Source organism: Cricetulus griseus, chromosome 2, assembly GCF_003668045.3.
Source record: "Cricetulus griseus strain 17A/GY chromosome 2, alternate assembly CriGri-PICRH-1.0, whole genome shotgun sequence".
Classification (NCBI taxonomy): Eukaryota; Metazoa; Chordata; class Mammalia; order Rodentia; family Cricetidae; genus Cricetulus; species Cricetulus griseus.
In genome coordinates, this window is record NC_048595.1 from 178,322,399 (window position 1) to 178,347,776 (window position 25,378).

General features: G+C 48.7%; 1 protein-coding gene across 3 annotated transcripts in view; it reads left to right on the top strand.

The window, feature by feature from the left end:
* Positions 1–20,248: 20,248 nt before the first annotated feature.
* The window catches only part of Ndst1 (N-deacetylase and N-sulfotransferase 1), a 60,274-nt gene continuing 55,144 nt past the window's right edge, over positions 20,249–25,378 (top strand). The window contains exon 1 of one of the 3 annotated variants that reach the window (XM_035440131.1): positions 20,249–20,343. The gene's annotated coding sequence lies outside the window, so the exon portion shown is untranslated. Of the gene's footprint in view, positions 20,344–20,627; positions 20,774–20,815; positions 20,958–25,378 lie in introns of those variants that run through there. The other 2 variants (XM_027402825.2, XM_027402826.2) reach the window with 2 other exon arrangements.

Below are 25,378 nucleotides of genomic sequence, written 5' to 3' on the forward strand. Positions count from 1 at the left end.
GATAACACTTCATTCTAGCTGTAGGTGGCAAAGATGTTATGGCAGGGTATCCAGATGTTTAAATAGGAATGGAGGAGGGTCACCATCATTGAAGATAAGAGGAACAGCTTACTTTTTGCCAGATTCTTAATTCCACCTGTGGCCAGGGGTCCCTTCCCCACGGCCTTGGCTTTTAGCTCCTTGAGTTTTTTCTGTTCCTCTTTTTGTTTCTGCTTGAAAGCCTTATCTTCGTCGTCCATCTCCTTGGCCTGCTTCTTGGGCTGTTTCAGGTGCTTCTTTTTGCCACCTTCGTGGCCCGACATGGTGCCCACAGACGGCCCCTTCCCAGACCCCTGAGGCAGGATTTCTCATTTTGCAAACTAAGGAACAAATAAAATGCTGCAAGGGTGTTGTGACACATATCTGTGGTCCAAGTATTTGGAAGGCTGAGGATTGATGCAAGTCTGAGGCCAACCTACTCTACATGAGTTCCAGAATGACAGACACAGCAAGACCCTGTCAGAACAGTAAAAACGAGTGTCTTTGCTTCTCTGCATGCTTTGGTAATTAAATGCCCTGACAGAAGCCACTTGAAGAGGAAGGGTTTATGTCAGTTCACAGTCCAAGGTCTACTCCACAGAGGTGTGGAAGTCATGGCCACAAGAACTTGAAGCCACTGGCCCCATCACATCTGTATCTGGAAGCAGAGAGCCATAAATGAATGTATATTACTGTTCAGCTGCTCTCAAGCCCAAAGAATAGTGACACTCAGTGAGAAGGTCTTCATAATTAATGTGATTAAAAATCATAGCCAGGTCTGGTTGTGCAGGCCTTTAATTGCAGCAGACAGCTCTCATGACAGTTCAAGGCCAAGCTGGTCTACATGATGAATGTCAGGCCAGCTAGAGCTACATAGTGGGACCCTGTCTCTAAAAAGAAGGAAATCATGGCCAGCCTGGTCTACAAAGTGAGTTTCAGGACAACCAAGGCTACACAGAGAAACCCTGTCTCAAAAAGAAAAAGAGAAAATAAAGGAATTATTGGGCTGGAGAGATGGCTCAGAGGATAAGAGCACTGACTTTTTCCAGAGGTCCTGAATTCAATTCCCAGCAACCACATGGTGGCTCACAACCATCTGTAATGAGATCTGGTGCCCTCTCTGACCTGCAGGTATACATGTAGGCAGAACACTGTATACATAATAAATAGATCTTTTTAAAAAAACATTTTTAAAAAGTATTTTAAAAGAAAGAAAGAAAGAAATTGTCAACCGGTTTGGTAGCACACGTCTTTAATCCCAGCACTTGGGAGGCAGAGGCAGTCTTATCTTTGTGAGTTTGAAGCCAGCCTGCTCTACAGAGTAAGCTCCAGGACAGGCTCCAAGGCTACAGAGAAACCTTGTCTGGGAAAAAAGAAGAAGAAAGAAGAAAGAAGAAAGAAGAAAGAAGAAGAAGAAGAAGAAGAAGAAGAAGAAGAAGAAGAAGAAGAAGAAGAAGAAGAAGAAGAATCTTTGACACTCCCAGAGGCCCTTCTCAGGTGATTCTAGGTGGTGTCAAACTGATGATGAAAACTAATCATCTTAACTCCACCCCTTATCAACCTGACCACAAACATATCACTTTAAACTACAGTCCCTTGTCCCCATAAGCTCATGGTCGCCTGGTAACACAAGGTACACTAGGCACACTTTTAAAGTTCAATACCACAGTCATTAAAAGTATCAACACATTAAAAAGTCCAAAGTCTCTTGAGTTCCTATAAAAGTCACATCCTTCCAACATGCAATGGCACAGAGTACAAATTCCTGCTCCACAGTGGAAGAACCAGGATGTAGGAGGGAACAGTCACAACAAAGCAAACCCAGAATCTGTAAGGCAGATGCCTTACAAGTCCTAAAGCTCTGTGTTCTGGATCTGGGGCTTGCAATATAATCACCTGGGCTCCAAAAAAGCTTCCAGTGTCTCCCGCCTCCATCTCCTTTACACATAGATTCTCTGCTAGGTTAAGGCCACCACATGCAGCCTTCTCAGTCCATGGTTCAATGGTCCTGGCATCTCCAATATTCTGGAGTTGCCACTGCAGCTTCAGGCTCCACCTTGACATCTTCACTCCTAATAGCTTCTTAGGGTCTCTCAGCAGAGCCTTGATACTCATCCCCAAATCTTGCAGCTTTCATGCCTTCAAAACCAGTAACACCTAGACAACAGATCTAGCACAGCCCCCTTGGACTACAGCAGCCCGCTGGTATTAAAGGGGTATGCTGCCACCACCGCCAGGCAGTTCATTATCTTTATATTAAACTTCACTCCATTTCTCAGGACATAGGCAAAATGAAGTCAGATTCTTTGCTAAAACATCACACAAGCAGGGCGTTGGTGGTGCATGTTTTTAATCCCAGCACTTGGGAAGCAGAGGCAGGCGGATCTCTGTGAGTTCGAGGCCAGCCTGGTCTCCAGAGTGCATGCCAGGATAGGCTCCAAAGCTACACAGAGAAACCCTGTCTCAAAAAACAAAAAACAAAACAAAACAAAACCAAAAAAACCACACACACACAATATTGTCTCTCACTTGGTTCCTGATACCATTCCTGTCCTCCTCTGAAACTAAACCAGTCTTCCTATATTATTTAGTATAATTAAGATAGTCCTTCACAGACGCTCTCAGAGGCCCTTCTCCCAGGTGACTCTATGTTGTGTCAAGTTGATGATTAAAATTAACCACCATAAAAACAAAGCAAAATGCCTGGTGGTGCTGGTACATGCCTTTAATCCCAGCACTTGAGAGGCAGAGGCAAGCAAGCGGATCTCTGTGAGTTCGGGGCCAGTCTGGCCTACCTGAATGAGTTCTAGGACAGCTAAGGCTACACAGAGAAACCCTGTCTAGAAAAACCAAAAATAAATAAATAAAGCAAAGCAAAGCAGAACAACACTAGTCTGAGGATGTGAGACCAAAGGCCGGAGGCGGGGCCTGGAAAACACAGAGGCAGGACTTCTTGCGGGGGGGGGGGGGGAGACGGGGACCGACAGTCTTAGCATGGAAATTGAGGGCAGTGACTCTTGGCGTTGTGTGGGTTTGGACATTGGGGTAGGAAATGCCTGTTCTAGCCCAAGCACCCGCTAGATGGCGCCTGCCTCCATGATGCTGCCAGAAGGACCCTGTACTAGTCTCAGCTCTGGAGTTTGTCTGTCAGGGAATGGTACTAATTTCAGCTAGGACGTCTCATGACATAGATGTGATGTGACTGCTACAGTGAAGCTAAAGCAGGAGAATGTCAGGTCGTACCCAGTGCTATTTGCCTGCTTCAGAGCTGAGCGAGTGGAGAAAGTTTGCATCCATGCCTTTGTGTACTCTGCCAAGTCACAGGCTAACTTGCAGAGGACCCACCCTTCTGTGCTCTCTCAAGGGGAAGAACCACGCCCACTGGGTTGTCTGTACCAGAGTATATAGACTAGGCCATGTGTTCAATCTGTACATTCAGCAAACCCTCATTATGTGAGGAGTGACAAGGCAGTGGATAAGGAAGTTGTAAGTCTCTCTCCCCATGGGAAGAGCTAACTAATGTGAGTGATAACAGGGCATTGTGTGAGGAGATTAGCCATGATCATGTCCTTACAGATTGTGGTAAGTGCCGGGAAGGAAGATGACCCAACAGCAGTGGGCTACTATGCTAGAAGTGGGCAAGGACTATCAAGGCCAGGAAAGCCTTGTAAAAAAAAAAAAAAAAAAAAAAAAAAAAAAAAAAAAAAAAAAAAAAAAAAAAAAAAAAAAAACTACAAGGAGGAGGAGCCAAGGGAGGGGAAAGCTGTGATGGATGGTAGTGAGAATTCTGGGAACCAAACCCAGGTACTCTACAAGAGAAACAAGTGCTCTTAACCACTGAGCCTTCTCTCCAGCCCTAATCTGTGTCTTTTTATAGTCTGCACTGGAGGTTGGATATGTTGTTCAGTTGGTATAGTGCCTGTCTAGAATATACAAAACCTTGAGATCAATCTCAAGTGGCACATAATCTAGCCATATTGGGAGGTAGAGGCAGAAGGGTCTAAAGTTGAAGGTCATCCTTAGCTAGATAGTAAATTTGAGGGTGGCATGGGCTACATGAAACCTGTCTCAAAAATGGATAGATAGATAGATAGATAGATAGATAGATAGATAGATAGATAATAGATGGGTAGATACATTGAATAGGTAGATAGATTATAGGGAGACAGACAGACAGACAGACAGACAGACAGATAGGAAGATGGAAAATAAAGCAAGTCCTGGTTTTGTTTGGAGAATCAATGTCAGTTGAAGGGGACAGGAGTGGGGACAAGAAGAGAAGAAGATGGTTGTGTAATGAGAGATCACAGTAGTTAAGACCACAGTGGCTCATAAAGAAAGACGAACAACACAGAGATTTTTGGGGGAGTTAGAGGCAATGCAGTGCTTGGAACAAACCCAGAGCCTCACAGGCAAGCGTTCTATCATCAAGCTACACCCCCGGGGCAATATCCATCTGTAAGATTTATCTTGGAAGCAGACTCTAACCTTTTAAGATTAGTTGGACCTGGGGCTGAGAATAATTCAGGCTTGAGTGATGGGTGAAGCTGAGACCATGTGCCAGGATGAGGAGGCCTGGGGGAGGTGCTTCTTGGGTGAAGGTGTCATTAAGTATATCCTGCCGTGTGCTTGGAGTCATCTATATGACACCCTAGTAGAAAGACCTCCAAGCAGTTGGAGATTATCAGAAAGTTAAGGTTGCAGCCTCTAGATTACAGTCAATACTGTATGTGTGTGTGCGTGTGTGTGTGTGTGTGTGTGTGTGTGTGTGTGTGTGTGTGTGTGTAGAAGACCTCTTCAAACACCCTATAATCTAGATAGCCAAGGTTTAGGAGGCAGTGGGGAGCATTACTGTAGGAGGAGCTGACTGATGCTGGTCAAGGCTGCTGGAGAGAGGAGGCTTCCTAGACTGGAAGTGGAAGGAAGCCACCCAAGGGAAGTCAGAAACCCTGTGACACTTGGACAATGTGGAGGGGTTGGTCATACATAACTCTATTTCTTTGTCTGGCTAGAACCTCCTTTCTCAGTGGTACCCTTCCCCCATTGCCATATGGCAGGGCCCAGCTGCTCACAGATTCTGGGGAGAGATGAAGATGGGGCAGCCTCCGGGATAGGGCTGTAATTTCAGCTGGAAGCAAGGTTCCTGCATTTCTGCCTTCTGCTTCATGTTCTTTCCAGCATCTCCCATGTGACTATCTGGGCTGTGAGACTCCCCCAAACCCCAGAAGCTTCCCTTCCTCTCTCCAAGGAGGGCCAGGCCCATAGGTACCACCTGCTGACTCCCACCTGGAAAGGCATTGCCTCAGGTGGCACAGCATCCCTAGGGACAAGGGGGTAATTGAAGGGGGCTGCCAAGTTTAATTAGTGGTTGTGAGGTGTTGGAACCTGAATCTGAAAGTCCCCACACAGTGTCTTTCATCTTCAAAACCTCCCCCACCAGGCCGGATGAAAGGACCAAGCAGAGGCCAGGCATTAATAATAATTATTAGCTTCACTAATAAAGCGAAGAAGTGGGATTATAACCAAGCTCAATTCCTTCTCTCTTTGCCTTTTCTCTTCTTCCTGTTGCCCTTCCTCCCTTCCCTCCTCCTTTGTTTTTCTCAACATCACTCTGCTCTGTTTCTGTTTCAAGGCTTGGGGCTCTGACTCTTGGTCTCATCAGTCCTAGGGGTGTGCTAGGACATATCCAGAGAGAACAAAGAAGTGGAAGGAGGTGTGGGGCGGAAGGCAGCATGGTTTTGAGTATCCATGTTCTTTCACTCACGGTTGTACAGAGCATATGTGAGACAGAGCCTTGCTATGTGGTCCTGACTGAAACTCACTATGCAACCTAGGCTAGCCTTGAACTTGCCCAATCCTCCTGCCTCCGCCTCCTCAGTGCCGAGATTACAGGTGTGTGCCAACAGGATCAGCAACAAAAGTCATTAAATACTTAGTATGCCACGACCTACATTGGGCACTGGGGGACTCAGTCTGAGCAGGACCGATATAGGCTCTGCTGTCACAAGTCATCACTCTAATAGGGAGGAGGGACAATAGGTCATCACTGGTAGACACAAATGATGTCACAGATCATGATGCATTCTGTGAAAGCAATGAGGAGTGGGCCTCTGTGGTTTGGTTTGATTTTTTTGTTTTGTTTTGTTTTTTTGAGACAGGGTTTCTCTGTGTAGCTTTGGAGCCAATCCTGGAACTAGTTCTTGTAGACCAGGCTGGTCTTGAACTAACAGAGATCTGCCTGCCTCTGCCTCCCGAGTACTGGGATTAAAGGCGTGGGCCACCAACGCCTGGCCTGAACTCAGGTCTTAAGTGACTGTTAGGTAAGTACTCTAATACTGAGCCAAATCCAGGCTCTAAATAGAAATTCTGAGGAGAGCTCTGTGGGCGGCTGCTTTAAATTAGGGAACCATGTCGATGACATTTAGACAAAGCCTTGAATGATAAGAAAGATCAGTTATGGGGGAAAATTGGGAGAAGCATTCCAGGAAGGAAGAACAGCCCTTGAAAAGACCTGAGGTCGGCAAGTAAAAAGGGCGTAAAGCAGTGGTTCTCAACCTTCCCAATGCTGGGACCATTTAATGCAGTTCCTCATGCTGTGCTGACCCCAACCGTAAAATTATTTTCACTGTTACTTCATAAGTGTAATTTTCCTACTGTTATGAGTCATAATGTAAATATGTGTCTTCTGATGGTCTTAAGTGACCCCTATGAAAGGGTCATTCGGCCACAAAGGGGTTGAGACTCACAGGTTGAGAACCACTGGTGTAAAAGAAAGATGAAGGCAGGAGAGATGGCTCAGTGGTTAAGAGCAAGCACTGTTCTTGCAGAGGACCAGAGCGTAGTTCCCAAGAACCCACACTGGGTGTTTCACAACCACCTGTAGCTTTGGCTCCAAGAATGTGAATGCCCTCTTCTGGCTTATTAGGCACCTGAATACATGTACAAACACACACACACACACACACACACACACACACACACACACACACACACACATTCTTTCTTTTTAATGTTTTTAAGATTTTTTAAAAAATTACATTTTTGTGGAAGCTATACACAATTGGCTCCCCCTGGAGGTGGAGTTATAGGCAGTTGTGTTGGTTCTAAACTTATTTTTTTTTTAAACTAAGAAAAGGCCTTTTTTTTCTTTATTTTTTTTTTCAGGACTGGTGATTTTGAATCAGGGTCTCTCTAGATAGCCCAGGTGAGCCTTGAGCTTGAGGTGATCCTCTTGTCTTGTCATACTTGGGATTACAGAGTGGATTGTAGTTTCCTGGTTTGAACGGGGCTCTGCAAATTATATAGTTGGCCATAGTAAGAAAAGCTGGCAAAAGATGTGGGTGTCCATGCATAGAAGTGTGTGGGCCAGTTGGCTGATGTTTGATGAATGGGTGTATGAATCTAGGAGTATATATGGGAAGCTTATCTATGAGGCTGTCAGAGGGCCACATGGCCCAGAGGATGCTGCTCTGTTGCAACCTTCACCCACAGCCACTGCCCCTGTCCAGTGGCTACCAAAGTCTGTAACACTTGTTACAGTTTTTAGGGCCTGCTGTGGGCTCCCAGGACTATGTGGCCCTAGCCTGAAGCAGTAACTAGTTATGGGTCAGGTTTGCCCTCGTTCTTATCTAAGAAACAGGGTAACCCCTCACCATGGTGGTGGTGGCCTTATCTGGCCTAAGAGGCCTGAGACTCTGAGCTTAACAGTCTGAAGTTTGTCAGGAGCTGAGTAGATGATTAGATGCCTAGGTAGACACTGTATAGGTGAATTACTTCTCTAAGGCTTCGTTTCTCATCTGTGAAATGGGGAAGTAATAAAAGGAAAGTGGTTGCAGTGAGAGCCTGGCAAAGATTTGATAGTAACAAGATTCTTGCTGGAATGTGGTTCAGTTGACAGAGAGCTTCCCTAGCATGCAATAGCCCTGGATTAGAGGAACCCCCTCCCCTCAAAAAACAAAACAAAACAAAACCCTGAGTGTGGTGGCACAGCACTTGGATGGAGGAAGCAGGAGGATCAGGAGTTCAGTGTCAAAATAAAACAACACAAATAAAACAAAACCCAAAATAAACAAAGAAGGCAACAATAACAACAACAACCCAGCTATTGTTAGCCTCCAGTTTCTGGAGACCTGAGCAAACATTAATGTTTACCCTTAAATGTCTTTGTAATTATGAACAAGTCCCTTAATCCTCAAGGCTTGCTTTCCTCTTCCATTAAATCAGGGTTATCACAATCTAACCCATGCCTAATCTGGGTGGCCGGATGATCCAACATCCTCCCTATGAAAAGTCTACAAATTGTGAACATACGTGACTTCCACATATGACCAACCTTGACCTCTCCCTTTGGGACTGGGTTTTTCCAGGTCTGCCCATTCAGAAAGAAAAGTGCCTTGCATTTCCTGTTCCCATCTAGAACTCACTCTCTCACTCTGAAAAATGTGCCTGAGAGTGAGTGAGCCTCAAGCTCCAAGTTCACAGCTGGGCAAGACAGGGGAAGGTCTTCTCGGAGTTGGGGCTGTGGGAGGATTAAACAGGGAGGACAAAGGAGCTGAAGCCAAAAATCCCCAGGGCTTTCTTCCTGCCTCGCTTTGGGGCAGGAAACAGTGGAAAACTGCAGAGAATCATCAGTCTTTCAAAGGGGCTACTTTGTCTCCCACATCTGCTTCTGGAGGTGGATCTTCAGCAGCCTCGAACACTCTAGAACACCAAGCAGTGCCCACCATAAGCCTTGCTGGGCAGGCAGGCTCTTCAGATCCAGCCCAGAGTGTAAACATTAGCTTTGGGGTCAGGCTGGTCCAAGTGTGGTTTAGGCTGCCTCAGTTTGTTCATCTGAAGCATGGGAATAATAGTCATGCCTTCTCATAGTGTTGCAGGAAGAACTGGGTGTTCTCATGGCTCAGCAATGAGTGGTGTGGGAAGGTGACTTAGTATCATGTTCCTGCAAAATGGATGCTGTCTAGCAAGTAGGGATGGAGTCTGCCACATTTTATGCACTAGATCAAAACCTTTCCTCCCCCTCTCCCCTTTCCTTCAGTTCTGTCTTGCAACACTCATGCATGCATGTATGCATTTGTTTATTTCATGTGCATGCAGGCAGTATATGGTAGCATAGTGTGGCAGATGGTCCCTGAAAGATTCCTGAAAGAGCATCAGAAGCTCAAGGTCATTCTTTACTGCAAATTGAGTTTAAAGCCAGTGTGGACTGTATAAAACCTAGTCTCAAAACAAAACAAAATAAAATAAAACAATAGCTAGTGTTAGCTTCCAGTTTCTGGTGCCATAGGCAAACATTAGCTTCTGCTTCGAATTGTGTATACAATAATGGACAAATCACTCACACTTACTATCTGTGGGCCTAGCTCTGAGTACTTGGAATCTTGCTACCCCCACAAACACTGCAGTTAGAGGAGGGAGCTAGGCAAGTGTGCACCCCAGACTGCACAGCTGTGCCTGGAAGGTCCAAGTCCTTGATGCGATCTCCCCTCCTGCAAGTTTATGCTCCAAATCTAGATTTAGAGACTGCCTTCCTGCTGGACCCCCGCTCTCTCGCACCTCCGCTGAGGTGTTTTCTGTTGCCCTCCACAGGATCTTTGTCATTTCCTCCCTGATTCTCCTGGCCACAAAGAATCACTCTGGGGTTTCCTTGCAGGGGGAAGCCCAGCAGCCTGGAGGCAGCCCATGGAGAATGCAGCTATGGGCCACTCTGGGCATTTGGCTCCTTAGCAGCAGAGCACAGGGTGCCAGGGGGTAGAGTAGTGAATCTCCTGGTTTGGGTGCTAAGCCAAGGTCTTCTAGATGTCTAGACTCGGTCTCCCTCTGGTTCTGTGGGCCAAGACAAGCCCTTTGTGGGACCCAGTTTTCCTGCCTGTCAGAAGAGGGGTAGTAACAAAAGTTCTGGAGTGGCCTTCAGGTTGGGAGGTTACATCAGATGACAGGTTGACCTACCTACCTCTCCTCTTGGGCTAATATATGGATATAATGACTGTGGCTAGAAAAGGACTTGGGCCACAGAGATGGATAAGGGGGCAGATGAAGAAACTGGTCACTCCTGTTTCAGTAGTCACCTCTAGCTTTGTGCCTCTTCCAGGTTGGTGCCCAACCCCTGTTGAAACTGGGCTCTGGGCGCAACAGGAGTCTAGACAAGACTTTAAAAATAAACATGTATTCATTGAGTGTGTGTGTGTGTGTGTGTGTGTGTACTTGTGCCTGTAGGTCAGAGGACAGACAACTCTTAGAGTCTGTTCTCTCTTACCGCGTAGGTGTGGGGAGTAGACCTCAGGCCATTGGGCTGGGAGGCAAGTACCTCTATGTACTAAACTATCACACCTCATCCAGCTTCATTTTTTTGGTATTGGACCCCAAAACAATAGGTAAGGACTTTCTTTCCTCCTCCCACTTGTTTGTTTGTTTGTTTTGTTTTGTTTTTCGAGACAGGGTTTCTCTGTGTAGCTTTGGAGCCTATCCTGGCACTTGCTCTGTAGACCAGGCTGGCCTCAAACTCAGAGATCCACCTGCCTCTGCCTCCCAACTGCTGGGATTAAAGGAATGCATCACCACTGCCCCACTTAAAAAAAACAAAACAAAACAAAACAAAGGTCTTAAAAGAAAAAACCAAGTTTATTTTGAGGCGGAACTTCCCCAACTTGCTCAGCTTGGGCCTTGATATGGTTCTGCAGCTCAGGTCAGCTTTGAACTTCCTCTCTTCCTGTGGAATCAGTTCTCGTCAGGCATTTCTGGGCCTGGCGTGAGCATCCTGCTATGATTGAACATCTGGGTGCCCCCCCCATCCCTATGTAGAAATCCTGTCCCCAAGCTGATAGTATTAGGAAGAGGGAGCACCTGTGGGAGATGGGTGGGTCTCAAAGACTGAATCCCCACAACAGGAGATAATGCCCTTATGAAATAGGCTCAAAGAACTCATTTGTCTTTTCTGTCATTCAAGGCCACGGCAGAGTCATCTATGAACCGGAAGTGGCTTGCCTGACTCAGAATCTGCCAGAGCCTTGCTATTGGGTTTCCTATTCTCTAAAATTGGGAGACAGACTTCTTTTGTTTACAAGCCCCTCCATCCATGAGATTTGTTCTGGCAGCCCAGACAAAGAAACATCCCAAAGCCAAGAAGGCACTACCAGACAGCAATGTGTGTGGCCTCCCCCAGCATCCTTGATATCCAGCCTTGCCCAGCTTGCTCCTTGTCCTCCCCCACAGGAAGGTGGTGATTGGGACCAGGAGCTGGGGAGCAGAAGAGACTTGTTGCTAAGCAGATGTTCCTTTGGGCACAGCGAGACACTCACCCTGTGCCTAACTAAGGAAAGTGCTTCAGCTCTTGTATATGTTCTCCCATCTGCACAGTGAAAAATGACACAGGTCCTGTGACCTTCAGAGATTTCTAACTCTCCAAGTGCCAAGGCATGGGCCCCTGACTTCTGTCCTCCTGGGTCCCCAGACCCCAGCCTTGAGTAAATGGAAGCCTACCTCACTGTTGGGGAATTCTGTCTGGGTTTAACAGACCCCAGATGCTGTCTTGACGCAGGAGAAACCAGAGGAGGGAGGCAGGGGGATGCCTGTTTCCCACAAAGACTCAGGACCAGGGTCTCCTTTGCAGACTTATGCACAAGGATGGAGACGAAGAACTCCAGGATTGGCAGAGGAGCAAGGTCCCCCACGTGGAGAGGCACACTCACTCCCTCTCCCACAGGCTGGGCCAGATGGTGCAGGCAGCTGAGGGGAGGCTCTTTGCTCCCACCTTCCCTATTGGCTCTGTAGGGAACTGGATTTATTTTCACATGAGAGACATGTGGAGGGAAGCCTTCTTCACAAGCAGTTCTGGGGCTCAGGAAATATTTTAATCCAACAGAACCACAGTTGTAGCATTATGGAGCCTAGAATCTTAGAGGCCCAGCATCTTGGCATGTTAGAAAGTGAGTCACAGGATTTTAGGTTTTGAAATCATGCTCTCCAACATGGCAGCCAATAGGCACTTGTGACTTCAGAGCATTTGGAATGTGGCTAGCCCATGTGTTACAATGTGTAGAAACCATAGGATTTTAAAGCTTTATATAAAGGAAAGATTTTAAAACAGCTCATTGGTTCTCTTTCCCTCTCCCTCACCCTTTCCTCCTTCTCTCTGTTTTTGAAAAAGTATCTTGTCTGGTGGTGGCAGTGGTGGCACACATCTTTAATCCCAACACTAGGGAGGCAAAGACAGGTCAGTCTCTAAGTTTGAGGCCAGTCTGGTCTACACAGAGTTCCAGGACAGCCAGGGATACACAGAAAAACCCTGTCTTGAAAAACAAACAAGCAAACAACAAAAAGTAGGCCTTAAACTATTAGCCACTGATGACTTTGAATTTATGAAGGTCCCGAGGTTTCTACCTCTGGAGGACAGGATTATTGGTCTGTGCCATCACATGGGCTAGTCACATTCCAAATGCTCGGAAGTCACAAGTGCCTAGTGGCTACAGTATTAGAGAACATGATTTCAAATCCTAAAATCCCATTTATAATTTCTTTATATTAATTACATTTCAAGCTGATACTATTTTGAATATGTTTGGTAAAACACAGTGTGTTTAACATTAATTTTACCCATTTCTCTTGATGCTTAAAAATGCCATTACCCAGCCCATTCCCTATGGAGGGATACTATTGTAGCCCAGATACAGCAAGGAGGGCCTAGGCCCTCCCCCAAACGATTTGACAGACTTTGAAGGTCCTGGTGGGAGGCCTCACTATCCCTGGGGAGGAGTTGGGGGGTGGGGTGGGAGGGTTGGTGGGGAGCATAGGAGAATGGAGGGTGAGAGCAAGGGAATGGGGGGGGTGGATATGTAAATATGAGTAGCAATTAAAGGATAAAAAAATGCAAAAAAAAAAAAAAAATGCCGTTACCCGGCAGTGGTAGAGCATGCCTTTTATCCCAAGGCCCAGGAGGTAGAGGCAGATGGGTCTCTCTGAGTTTAAGGTAAGCTTGGTCTACATTGCAAGTTCCAGGACAGCCTAAATAGAGAGACCTTATTTCAAAAACAAAACAAACATACAAAGTGGCTACCAGAGAACTTAAAAATGTATATGTGGGGACTAGAGAGAGAGCTCAGCAGTTAAGAGCATTGGCTGTTCTTCCAGATAATCTGGGTTCAATTTCCAGCATCCACATGGCAGCTCACAATAGCCTATAACTCCACCTCCAGAGATCCAACACCCTCACACAGGCAGGCAAAATCACATGACATAAAAAACAAATCATTAAAAAAAGTTTATATTTGGTCTACCTGAATTATATTTATTCTTTGATAAGTATGCATGTGTGTGTATGTGACACATGCGTCAAACTTTTTTTTTTTTGAGATAGGGTCTTTCATTAAACCCCTAGCTCCAAAAAACAAACAAACAAACAAACAAACAAAAAACAGGTGGTGGTAGCACACACCAAAACTTTTAATCCCAGCACTCTGAAGGCAGAGGCAGGCCAATCTTGGTGAGTTTGGGACTAGCCTGGTCTACAGAGCAAGTTCCAGGACAGCCAGAGCTACACAGAGAAACCCTGTCTTGAAAAACTAAAACACGAAACAAACAAAATACCCTTGTAATTTATTTATTGGCTAAGAGTAGCTGGTCCTGGGAACCTCCTGTGTCTGTCCCTTCAACCCCACCCCAGTCTGTGCTGTCCCCTGTGCCCAGCTTTTGATGTGGCTACTGGGATATGAATTCAGGGTCTCATGCTTGCAAAGCAAGGACTTTATCTGCTGAGCCATTGCCCCAGCTCCTTTTCTTTTCCCTTCCCTTCCCTTCCCTTCCCTTCCCTTCCCTTCCTTTCCCTTCCCTTCCCTTCCCTTCCTTCTCTGCCCCTCCCACCACCACCCTTGCGTGAGCATTGAATCCAGGGCCTCACAACTGCTAGGTTAGCCCTCTTAATCACAGATGTGTATTCTAGGTTTTGCTATGTTTCCAATGACAGAGCAATTTTAGAACCTGAGGATCCCATATTAGAACCCAAGACTCATAAAGACATGGCACTTCAGAACTTTTCATGTGACCACAGCCAAAGGACCAAGAAGCAATGTCCGTCAGAACTTAAGATGACAGAATTTTAGAGGTAGGTTTCCAAATCTTTACATCAGACTGTGGCTCTGATACTTCATGCTTGTCACTCATTGGCCCAGTAGGCCTCCTCTCCAGGAAGGACAGAGTCCCACCTGTTCTTCCCACAGAAGTCACTGGTCTCCAGACTGCAGGGCATCCCTCAACACATGTCTCCGATGGTAGGCTTCAGCCCTCCCACTGGGACCTTCTGCTCCTGATTACTCTCTCTGCCTTTCTTTCCTCAGAAGAACTGGTCCTGGGATGCCAGGAAGGGGTTGGGATCCTTCAGGCCTTTTCATTGATTACCTCATTTTTTCACCCAGGGAACCAGCTGGCCCTTTGGAATCTCTAGTGTCTACCGGCTGCCAGCTCCAGGAAGGCATTTGAAGACAGGTGATATTGGGCAAAAATATCAGGGACAAGGCTGACTATGCTAGACAAGATGCTAAGCAGTTTCCTAATATCTCACTTAACCTTTATAGTAATGTAAGAAGGAAACCATCACTGCTGTTCAATTAACAACTGGAACTAAGGCAAATGACTGTAAGGGAGGGCTGACCCTGGATTCTGGTCCTCTAAACTAAGCACTAGCTGGAGGGCACCTTGCAGGGAAAGGGTTGATCTTGGGTACCCTGAGTGTGACTGCATGTCTTAAGTGCTTTGTGTGGACATCCCTGTCATGTCCCTCACTTTCTCCTCTCTGGTCTCCGGCTCTTACTCCATCTCACATCCAACCCCAACAGGTGGACACATAGAGATAAGAATGCTCACCTTGAAGCAGGCAGGCAGGGTAAAACAAAGGGCTGGCCATATTGCTGGTTCCCATCAGGGTCCACAGTGCTTCTCTTCCCATATGGTACCTCTCCAAGGATCCAGGAATAGAGTCTAGACTTGATCCTGGGGAATCTATGTTGGGCAGGTGACACCCCCCTCCCCCACCCAGTGTCCCATTCACACAGACCAGGTAAGATCTGGCAACCAGGGTCCTCCTCTGGTCTAGATTCCACTTTATGGTGCTCTGACAGATTCCTACTCTCCCTGGACCTTAGTTTCTGTTTCTTTTTCTTAAAAAAATTGTCAGGCTGTGGTGGCAACTGCCTTTAATCCCAGCACTCCGGAGCAGAAGCAGGCAGTCTCTGAGTTTGAAGCCAACCTGATCCACAGAGCAAGTTCCAGGACAACCAGGGCTTCCCAGTGACACTCCTGTCTCAAAAAACCAAAAAAAAGTTTATTTTACATTATGAATGTTTTGTCTGCATACATCTACGTACACCATGTGCTAGTGTCCATGGAAACCTGAAGAGGGAGGGTGTATGATCCATGGGTGCAGGAACTGAACTCTGGATCTCTGTAAGAGCACCAAGTGCTCTTAACAGCAGAGCTGTCTCTCCAGCCCTCTCCATCACTTTGAGGAGAATTGGAGTACTTCAGAAGTCAGAAACTAGATGCTAGCAGAGTCAAGGGGAATATCGAAGATAAATAGGTGCCGGAATGGGGGAGTAGCTTAGTGACAGTGAGCTTGTCTAGTATGTGTGAGGCCTGGTGTTCCATGGCTAGCACTCACTGTACAACAAAATGAAAATGAGCTGAGAGGGCCAGGAGGCTAACTCAGCGGTTGCCTAGCATGCATAAAGCCTTGGGTTCCAGGGGATTTGGTTCCTCAGGACTGCATAAAAACAGATGTGGTGGTGTGGGCCTATATGTTAGCACTTAAGAGGTAGAAGGAGGAGATTCAAAAGTTCAAAGTTAGCCGGGCGTTGGTGGCGCATGCCTTTAATCCCAGGACTCGGGAGGCAGAGGCAGGTGGATCTCAGTGAGTTCGAGGCCAGCCTGGTCTCCAGAGCGAGTGCCAGGATAGGCTCCAAAGCTACACAGAGAAACCCTGTCTCGAAAAACCAAAAAAAAAAAAAAAAAAAAAAAAAAAAAAAAAGTTCAAAGTTACTCTAGACCACACAGCCAATCTGAGGCCAGCCTTGACTACACGAAGCCCTGCCTTAAATAAACAACAACAACAACAACAACAACAAACTCTCAGCTCTGGTTGCTCCAGGGTCTGCAGCCTATTGGCTGGGCTCCTCCACCTGGCCTGTCCTCAGGGAACCTTGAGTCACTTGCTGATAACATTCACTTAGAAACCTCTGGCCCCTGAGAATGTTTTTCTTTGTCTTTGTCAGAGTGTAATTGGAGCATAACAATGGCACTGTTAAAGGGGGAATTAGCGGATCTGCAGAAGCCACGTTTTCTCGCTGGCTTGACGTTGCTCTTGTTTTCTTCCCCTCCCTCCCACTCATCTTCCATCTCAAAACAAACTTGTTTCCAAAACATTGCATTTTATATCTATTTTCCACTGGATAAGCTGCCCATTTTACAGGTTGTCTTCGCCATTTGCTCTCTCTCTCTCTCTCTCCTCTCTCTCCCTCCCTCCCTGTGGGGGGGGGGGGCTGTTACACCATGTGGTCAATGCTGTAATTATGGTGACCATGTTCTCCAAACCACAGATCAGGTCACATGGTCCCACACAGGCTATTTTCTGCCTCCCCTGCAGTCCAAACATAAAATCATATGTAGTTATACATTCATCAAATCACCTTACTTTTTTTTTAAAAAGCAAACGACAGGGACTTTGGATTATCCTTGACAAATCCCACTATCTTCATAGGAAATCATTAAAACAGTGATCAAGATCTACACAGACCTCTAGGCAGCTCGAGGTTTCCTGGATGAGGTGCTGTGGACATTAGGTTTTGAAGGCTGAACAGGTTTGCAGACAGAAGGATGCTCAGTGTTTACTCTGGACAGGACCCATTCTTCCTGCTTTAAAGAAACCCAGTTTAGGAACTGGTGAAGCTGGCTGAAAAGGCTAGGGTCATCGTTTATGTGAGTTTTGTTTCATTTACACCATTTCAAGGTCCACCCACCCTCGCTCACGGATTACCACAACACATGGACATTGTATTGTATCTTCCTACATACTTCCATGCCTTTCTCTTCAGTGGCTGATACTGTATATTACACAAAGGCCTTACCTTTCTTGCTTATCCTTCCTCCCCAGCCAGTTATTGTGTGAAGAAGACTCTAAAGGGAGCACCATTAGATGTCTAAATGAACGAAGGGATGGAGTGCCAGCTGGTGGGCATTTTGTTGGTAGACACAGTACCAGCCATGAGACAAGTACTATGCAGGGCACTGGAGCTCAGCAGGGTTCCAGACAAAGACCTCCAACGACCTTGGACTAGAGTGGAGTGCATTGACAGGCACCAGAAGGGTAGTGATGAAGGGGATGGAAAGTGTACAGCAGAAGGCCTGGGCTGTGTCAGGAGTTTAGAAAAAGCCCAAGAGAAAATAAAGGTTAACCTTGAGACTTACTGGATCACTATCATAGTTGGGCAGTGTGGCACATGCCTTTAATCCCAACACTCAGGAGGCAGAGGCAGGTAGATTTCTGTGAGTTCAAGGTCAGCCTGGTCTACAGTTAGAGTTCCAGGACAGCCAGGGCTGCACAGATAAAAACAAACAAACAAACAAACAAGGATTGCCATCATTTAGCTAACATTTATACAGTGCTTATCAACTGACAGATACCACAGGAAGGGCTTTACATATTTAATTGCCACAAAGCTCTTAGAAGCACACACAATTATTGCCCACATTGCAGAGATAATAGCATAGACAGGTTGAGAGGATGATGACCATGGCCACATAGTTTAGATGTGGCAGAGCCCAGAAAGACTGGCCTATAGGTACATTCCTGTAACAAAATCAGCAGCCTGGGGCTAGGCTTTACAGCTCATGCCTTTGATCCCAGAATTCTGGAGGCCCAGGCCAGCCTGGTCTACAGAGCACATTCCAGGCCAGCCAGGGCTACACAGTGGAGCAAGCTAAGGAGGCCATGCATCAGACAGCACCGATGAAGGAGAAAATGAGTTGAGAGGAGGGCTCATGGATGAGAGTCTGGGTTTGAGCTCACAGAAAGATGAGGAGCGATGAGTTCTGCCTCTGCTTTGCTAAGATGGAGCAGATAGGAAGTCTCAAGCCAGAAATGGAGTCACTAGGCCTCAGGAAGGGGCCTGGGGAGTGGTCATGAGGGGAGGGAGGAATAGAAGAATAAAGGTCCTCCAGCCCTAGACCTACATACACTATGGCTGGGCCTCCCCAACACACAGATCCTCACAGGACATCCAGCAAGCTGGAAGGCCCAGCTTGTGAAACCGTTTTGAGGCCTCAGAAGTAGGAAATGCTGTCAGGGACATGGGGTTACCTAACTCACAGGCTAGCCCTCAAAGCTTGCTTTGGACATGCATGCCCTTGACCTGACTGGCTCCCTGCCATCTCTTCTCCCATGAGAAGCCATCTTTCTCCAGCCAGCCCCCAGGATTAGGTTCAGCCCAGGCTGGAGCCAGCTGCTCCTGAAGGCTGGACTCAGTGCCTGACATCCTTCAGGCTCTTCTGACTCAGTCTTTCCTTCCTGCTTCCTTTGCCATGCTTCACACAGCTTTTCCAGAACCACTTCCACATGGTCCGGGTGGATTGTCCCCTGTTCTAGGAAAGTGCATCTTCCTTTCCCAAACCCACCCTAGCTGTTCAGCTCAGAGGCTGCTCCCTGGAGCCCCTCCCTCTCTTGCTCCTTCAACCCTGAGAGACATAGCAATGGCCCTTTACCTCCCTCCTGGCTCACTTTGGCTAGAACAAGGGGTGGGGGCTCATGTCCACTTGAGTTCTTTGAACACCTTGCTCCTACCGCCCCTGCCTCCTGAGTGCTGTGGAATTATAGGCATGCACTATCTATGAAGTGCTGGGGATGGAACCCAGGGCACCCTGCATGCTAGGCAAGCACGCTACCAACTGAGCTACATCCTCAGTTCGTAGCTTGAACATGAACTCCTGTCTTTTTCAACTCTTCTCCAACCACACAGTGTCTGGAATACAGATCATACAGGCAGTGGTAGCACACACCTTTAATCTCAGTGATCAGGAGGCAGAAGCAGGCACATCTCCGTGAATTTGAGGCCAGCCTGGTCTACAAAGCTACACAGAGAAACCCTGTGTCAAAAAAATCAAAAATAAAATAAAATAGAATACAGATCATGTTCATAGCACTGTATGCTGATGGACTGGACCTTCTAAACTGCCTTCCAGGGGGCTTGATCTGCTCAAGCTGCAGCAGTCCATCTTTCAAGGACTTCACACTGTCCGGGGTGGAAACTCAGATTGCCAAGAATTTGCTGTCTATGCTGTTTTTCCCTGGTTAAACTGGTGGTGGCTGAAGTATGTACTTGGAAGTCATATCCTGTCCATATGTGGCCTGCAGCTGTGGGCTGTGGCCCTAGTTCAGGCTCAGTTCTCTTTGACCACACTCCTTCCAGAGGTGTATGTAACATGGCACATATAGGAAGCAGAAGCTTGGTAGTTTCTCAACTCCCAAACCAGCATCTCTCTGTGTTTAGGACTCAATATCCTTACTCCCCTGGGAGACACGAGTAGGCTGACCAACAAGGACACCTGATCCCATTGGGGAACTCCTATGGGCCTGTCCTGCCTCCCAGCGCCAGCTGCCTTCTCTGAACTCTCCACTTTGCTCAATTGCCCTCCCCACCCCATTTCTGTTCCAATAGTTAACAATCCCGAGCCTCTCATGGTGCCTCAGAGTCCAGGCTGTTGTTTCCCATGTTTGCAGTGTCCTATGTCTGTCTGGTAATTTCAAGGACCTTTTAAGGGCTGTCAATACCTACACTTCACCTGACCCCACTTTCCTCTCCCTTGTAGGCTTGCTGGATAGCTGAGAGATGACAGATCTCTCTGGGATGAGAATAAATTTTTAGCATCGACTGTTAAGGGATCTCTGTACAGTAGAGGAGACTCAGTGTTTCCACCTGCTTAATGGGAAGAACCTTGTCCAACCTGCAGGCTCTTTGAGATGGGTGGGACTGCTGAACAGGCCAGGTGGGAGAAAACTTTTGCACAAGGCCTCTTAGTCTGCCTGCTATTTGCCCCAGAGAGGACTGATTAAGCTGGGAACAACTTGTTGAGGGATCTGACATCCTAGTAAACGATGAAATCAGTACACGAATCAGACCCTTACAGTAAGGGGGAATACAAGTGTGTTCCAGTCAGAGCGAGGGCGTGTGGGTGTGAAGTCCTGCCCTGGAGGTGTCACACTGACAGGTACCTGTTGTCTGAGGAGGTTGTCACAGGCTAGCGGGTTGGAACCCGCAGCCCCCGGGCCCAGCCAGCGATTCCAGGCCCGTAAGTCGCGGCGAGATCGTGTCTTTGTCCCCCCCCTCCTTCCCCCTGCCGCCTCTCCGACCCCCAGCGCGGGTCCCGCTCTGACCCCAAATAACTTGTTGGTTTCCCCAGGGCTTTGTTTGCTAGGGGTCATCGCCTCCGGGACCCTGGCCGGGGCGTGCCGCCCTCGCGGGTCCGGCGTCTGACACCCCTCGGGCCCGGGCCCCCGCCCCCTACCCGCGCCGAGACCGGGGTCAAAGGCAGCCGCGTCACGTGGTCGCCGAGCAGCACCGAATCGGCCGGGAGAGCCGAGGGAGAATCCGGGTGGAAGCGAGAAATCCAGCCCGGCTCGCGGCGCCCGGTCCCGCCCCGGCCCTTGCCGGGCCCCCGCAGCGTGCGCGCCCGCCCCGCGCCGCCGGATCGAGCCCCGCGCACGGCCACGGCGGGGGAGGTAGGCGCGGGCCGAGGGAGGCGGGCGGCCCGGCGGCCCTGTGCGCGCTCCCCACGGGCGGGGGCGCGGGCGCCGCGCGGCCAGCAAGGGGTTAAGCCGGCCCGCAGCCCGCTTCGCGCACGCCCGGGACCGGCGGCCGCGCGGCCATCCGCGCCGCTTTCCCCTGGCGCCCCGGCCGAGGCAGGTAAGAGGCCGGAGGGCCGGGCGGCCGGCGTCCCGGGTCGAGAGCTCGGAAGCCGGGCACGGCGTGCAGGCCGCGCGGGGGCCCGAGCGTCCCCGGGCGCAAGTTTGGTGCGCGCGGGCGCCGGGCGGGCGGTGGAGGACAAAGGGGTGGGGGCCTCGCGGGGCCGGGCGGGCCGGGGTGCGGGCCGGGCAGAGCGGCAGCTGTAGGTCACGGATAATGTCACCCACGAGGAATGCCCCCTCCCCCTCCCCGGCTCCCGAACAGGGGAAACTTTTGTCTAGCATGGGAGGGGGCTAGAGGCCGGGTCCCAGCTTCGGGAATGGGGAAGGCGGCCAGACCGGTTTCCTCCGGGGCCCTTAGCGGCCTGGTCCCTAACTCCCCTCCTCCCTCAGGTTCCCGGGAGCTGGGACTCTAGCATTCGACTGGCATGAAGAAGGGACGCCTGTAGGACGCAGGGGTCTGGGAGCTGCCAGGAATCTGAGGACTCATCCATCACCTGGCTTTTATGTGCCAGGATCCCCACAGACCCTACATCCCACTGTTGGTCCTCCCTCCTGACCCTAGAAGAGCTTGGGGGACATTCTGGGGCAATATTACTCTCTGGACTGAGGGTTAGACAGACCTAGGTGTTCGTTACATCCCAGCTGTGTGACCTTGAGCAGGTTCTTTACCTTCCCTAGCCTCTGTTTCCTAACCTGTAAAATGGGTGTATCTGTCAGTGGGGGAGGAAGCCAGGGTGTGGGACCTGGGAAAATGTTGGCATGCTTATATTCAACAAGTGTTCAGTGCATGTTGCTGTGTGCCAGGCACTGGACTAACTCACTGCTTTACACGGTTTCGTTTACAAAATTCTCCCACGGTTCTGTTAGGCACATTTTACAGAGGGGAAACTGAGGCCCTGAATGGGAAAGGTCATGAAGGTAGGAAGTGGGATCTGGGATTTGCCCCCTCTCTCAGTCCTGTATATCAACTACAGATCCCTTCTAAGCCTTTTGATATGACTGGGTTTATACTTTCATTTTCAGTTGAATCCCTGCCCCATCACCCTTCCCCAGGTGAGGCACCCTTCTACCTGGCACTTGCTGGGTGAGTGAGGTCTTGTGCCATTGCTCTTGTTAGTGTGGCAGCTGGAGAGGAGGTCGGTTGGAGCCCGTGATCAGAGGCTTCATGATGGTCCAAGTTCCGTTGCTGGCTGGGTCCTGGTAGGAACACTCTCCCAGTGTGGGTGGTGGTTCGGGGAGGAGTCTGTCTCCCTTGGCTCCAACTGGGGACAGCTGGTGGCTTTGTCAACAGACTTCCCCAGCGCCCAGGAGACCTGCAGAGACTTTTAAACTCCCTTTAGACCTGTCACTTTCAGATCAGCAAGGGGTAGGAGGTTGGTCTCCAGAGTAGAACCCTTGGGCAGATCAGGGACCTAAGGCCAAGGATTTATGTTCCAAGTGTCTTAGCCACAGGGCCGTCATTGCCAAACTAAGAGGCAGGCCTTGCTTGTTACCCTAGCCTCAAAGATCCTTGGAGCTAGTATGAAGGATGAACTTTGAGCCAGCAAGATTGCAGACTCGTTGCAGAGATACCTGTCTTTTTGTGTTCTAGAGTCTAGCTAGGCCAATACTGGGCACCTTGTAGCCCCTCAGGAAAGACCCCACTAGTGACAATGAACAGTAGCTCAGATCCCCACTGGTTTTTCATGTGCTAGTTGGGCCCAATCTTTTGGAGTGTGTGTGGATAGGGTAGGGAGGGATATGATTACCAATCAAGCTCTGATTGGGGGTTTTGAGTAATTACTTAAAAGAGGGAATACAAATTGCTAATTAATGACATCTTAAAACCTGGAACTGAGGGCTAGTGTGGTGGGTGTGGTGGGCTCTTGCAGGAGGGAGGTTTTCGCATACAGCTCCAACTGCTCCAAGGCCCTCCAGCTCAGAGGGTGGGATTCCTAAGGATTTGTAGGTTTTCCTTGGTTCCTGGGAATAGAGAGCTCTCCTGGGCTGACATCACTGTCAGCTTGTAGGAGCAAGAATGGAAATTCCACCACTTAGCTCTGAAAAGCGAGGGATTAAGTAGAGGGCTGGGAGGCCTGGAAAGGATCCTTGGGGACTGGGGGCTGTCCCTTGTTGTGTGGTCAGACTCACTTGTTTGTCATTCTGATCAGAACAGAGAGGTCTCTGGGAAAGTCAGCAGGTAAAGGAAGAAAGTCAGCAAGAGATGGAGAGGGAGAGCCTCCCCGTCGCAGAGGGTGTGCAAGGGAGAGTCTTCAGATCCGAGAGATAAGATCAGGAAGAAAGCACAGGTGACAACAGAGAATGTGAGAGATGGTCTCGGCAGCCCAAGCTCTCTCTTCCCTGGCCCCAGGGCCCCGAGTTGCCTGTGCTCTGGGCCTATGTGTCTGTACTTTAGTACCAGAGCCAGACTTAGAAATCTCGAGGGCTTGCACAGACTTCTACTAGGTTGGAATTTGTTTTGAGTATGGCTTGAAATAACAGGACTATTTGGAGGACATTTTTTGCTTGAGAGGGGAAGTTGGGTAATTTTTAAAATTCATATGGAAGATTTCTGTGGCCAGGGGTGGCAGGGGACATGAAATGGGGTGAAGGGCTGGCTGGATTTTGACTAGAGAGGGTTGACAAGGATCAGAGGGGGTTGGCTGTGAGACAGGGTGTGATAAGATGATCAGGAGGGGATGATGCCCGAAGGACAGTGGAAGGAAGAGCTTCCTGGTTGGTAAAGTCAGCAAGGGTTCCTAGAAGAGGAAGTGTCTGAGGGTTCAGGCCCTCAGACAGGACGGTGGGCACCAGACTGCATTGTGGGGGCTTACAGCATCCTGCTTCTGAGCTAGGGTTTTATGCTATAGCTGAGAAGACAGAAGGTTGTAAGCGGTTTGTTGAGATGGTGCCTGTTACAGTGCTCTGTGCCAGGCATAGTGCCAGGCTCCTTACAGACACCCATTGACTTCTTACAATACCCTCAGAGTAGCTGCTGCTGGTCACCCCACCCTGCCCTATTTCTAGATGGGGGAAACAGAGGCTCAGAGGGGTAGAGTCACTTAACAGTGCCACAGTTTGAACCCATACTGATCTGTTTATGTGCCACCGAGTTGCTATTCTCAGGGTCGTATTGGCCACAGATGGTGGTAAGAGTGACAGGGTTGAGACCGGAGGACTTGCCAGGCAGTGGTGGCGCACGCCTTTAATCCCAGCACTCGGGAGGTAGAGGCAGGTGGATCTTTGTGAGTTCAAAACCAGACTAGTCTATAAGAGCTAGTTCCAGGACTCCAAAGCCACAGAGAAACTCTGTTTCGAAAAACCAAAGAGAGACAGAGAGAGAGAGAGAGAGAAAGAGAGAGAGAGAGAGAGAGAGAGAGAGAGAGGAGAACTCATTGATCGTGACCCAGTGGAGCTGACCTAGTCAGCTCAGGCTGAGGCTGATGGCAGGAGAGGGACTACAGGATCATGTAGTTGCCTTGGGGCTTGGCCCAGGTTTGGAGAGGACCTCTACAAAATCACTTTTTTTAATCCCTGGAAAGCTTCCTAGGGGCAGATGCCATAGGCTGGTCCTGTAGGGTTTTTTTGAGGCCAAAGATAGCAGTAAGGTCACACCCAGGGCATCAAACCTGCAAAGAAATTGCCTGAGGACAAGGGATGGACCTCATTGCTGAGTGCTTGCAGGGGGAATGGAGAGTCTGGTAAGGGTGTGGGAGAATGTATCTACAGGGTTAGGTTTTGGTGACTGCTCTCAGTTCCCTTTTTGCCTGAGAACTCAGAAGTGCGGTGGTGCTCAGCCTACTCCCAGCCCTACTGTTCTCATAGCTCATAGCCTTTCCTGTGTGCTTCAGGAAGTTCTAATACCCATTGGCCTTCTTTTTAAAAATGTTTTCTAACCTTTGTTTTTATTTTATGTGTATAAGTGTTCTACCTGCATGTGTGTGTGTGTACATAGTGTGTGTTGGATCTTCTGGGATGGGAGTTACAGACAGTTACCTCTGGAGCAAGCCAGAACCTGGCCTGCAGGAGTCGGTTCTCATCTTCCACTAAGGTCAGGTATCTTTGTGAGTTTAAGGCCAGCCTGGTCTTCATAGTGAGTTTCAAAACTAAGTCCTTCAAGTTGTCACCTGACCACTATACATGCCATAAACACACTCACTCTCACACATTCTAAATGTGGAAACAAACAAATAAAAAAAGCCCCCAAACTTCTATTTTGGAAAGGGTGGTTGGTGTGCAGTACCCAGCAGGCAGGAGCCATTAAGAGTAGCAGGCTGGGAAGTGTAGGTGAGGAAACTGAGTCCTGGGGCTCATGGCCTGAAGGAGCTGTATCTGGGAAGCTGGACAGGATTTCCTCCCTTTGTTGATGCCTCTGCTTTCTGCCTTCCTTCCTGTCACCCAGGTTAAGGAACTCAAGTCACACAGGCCCAGTCTCCTCCC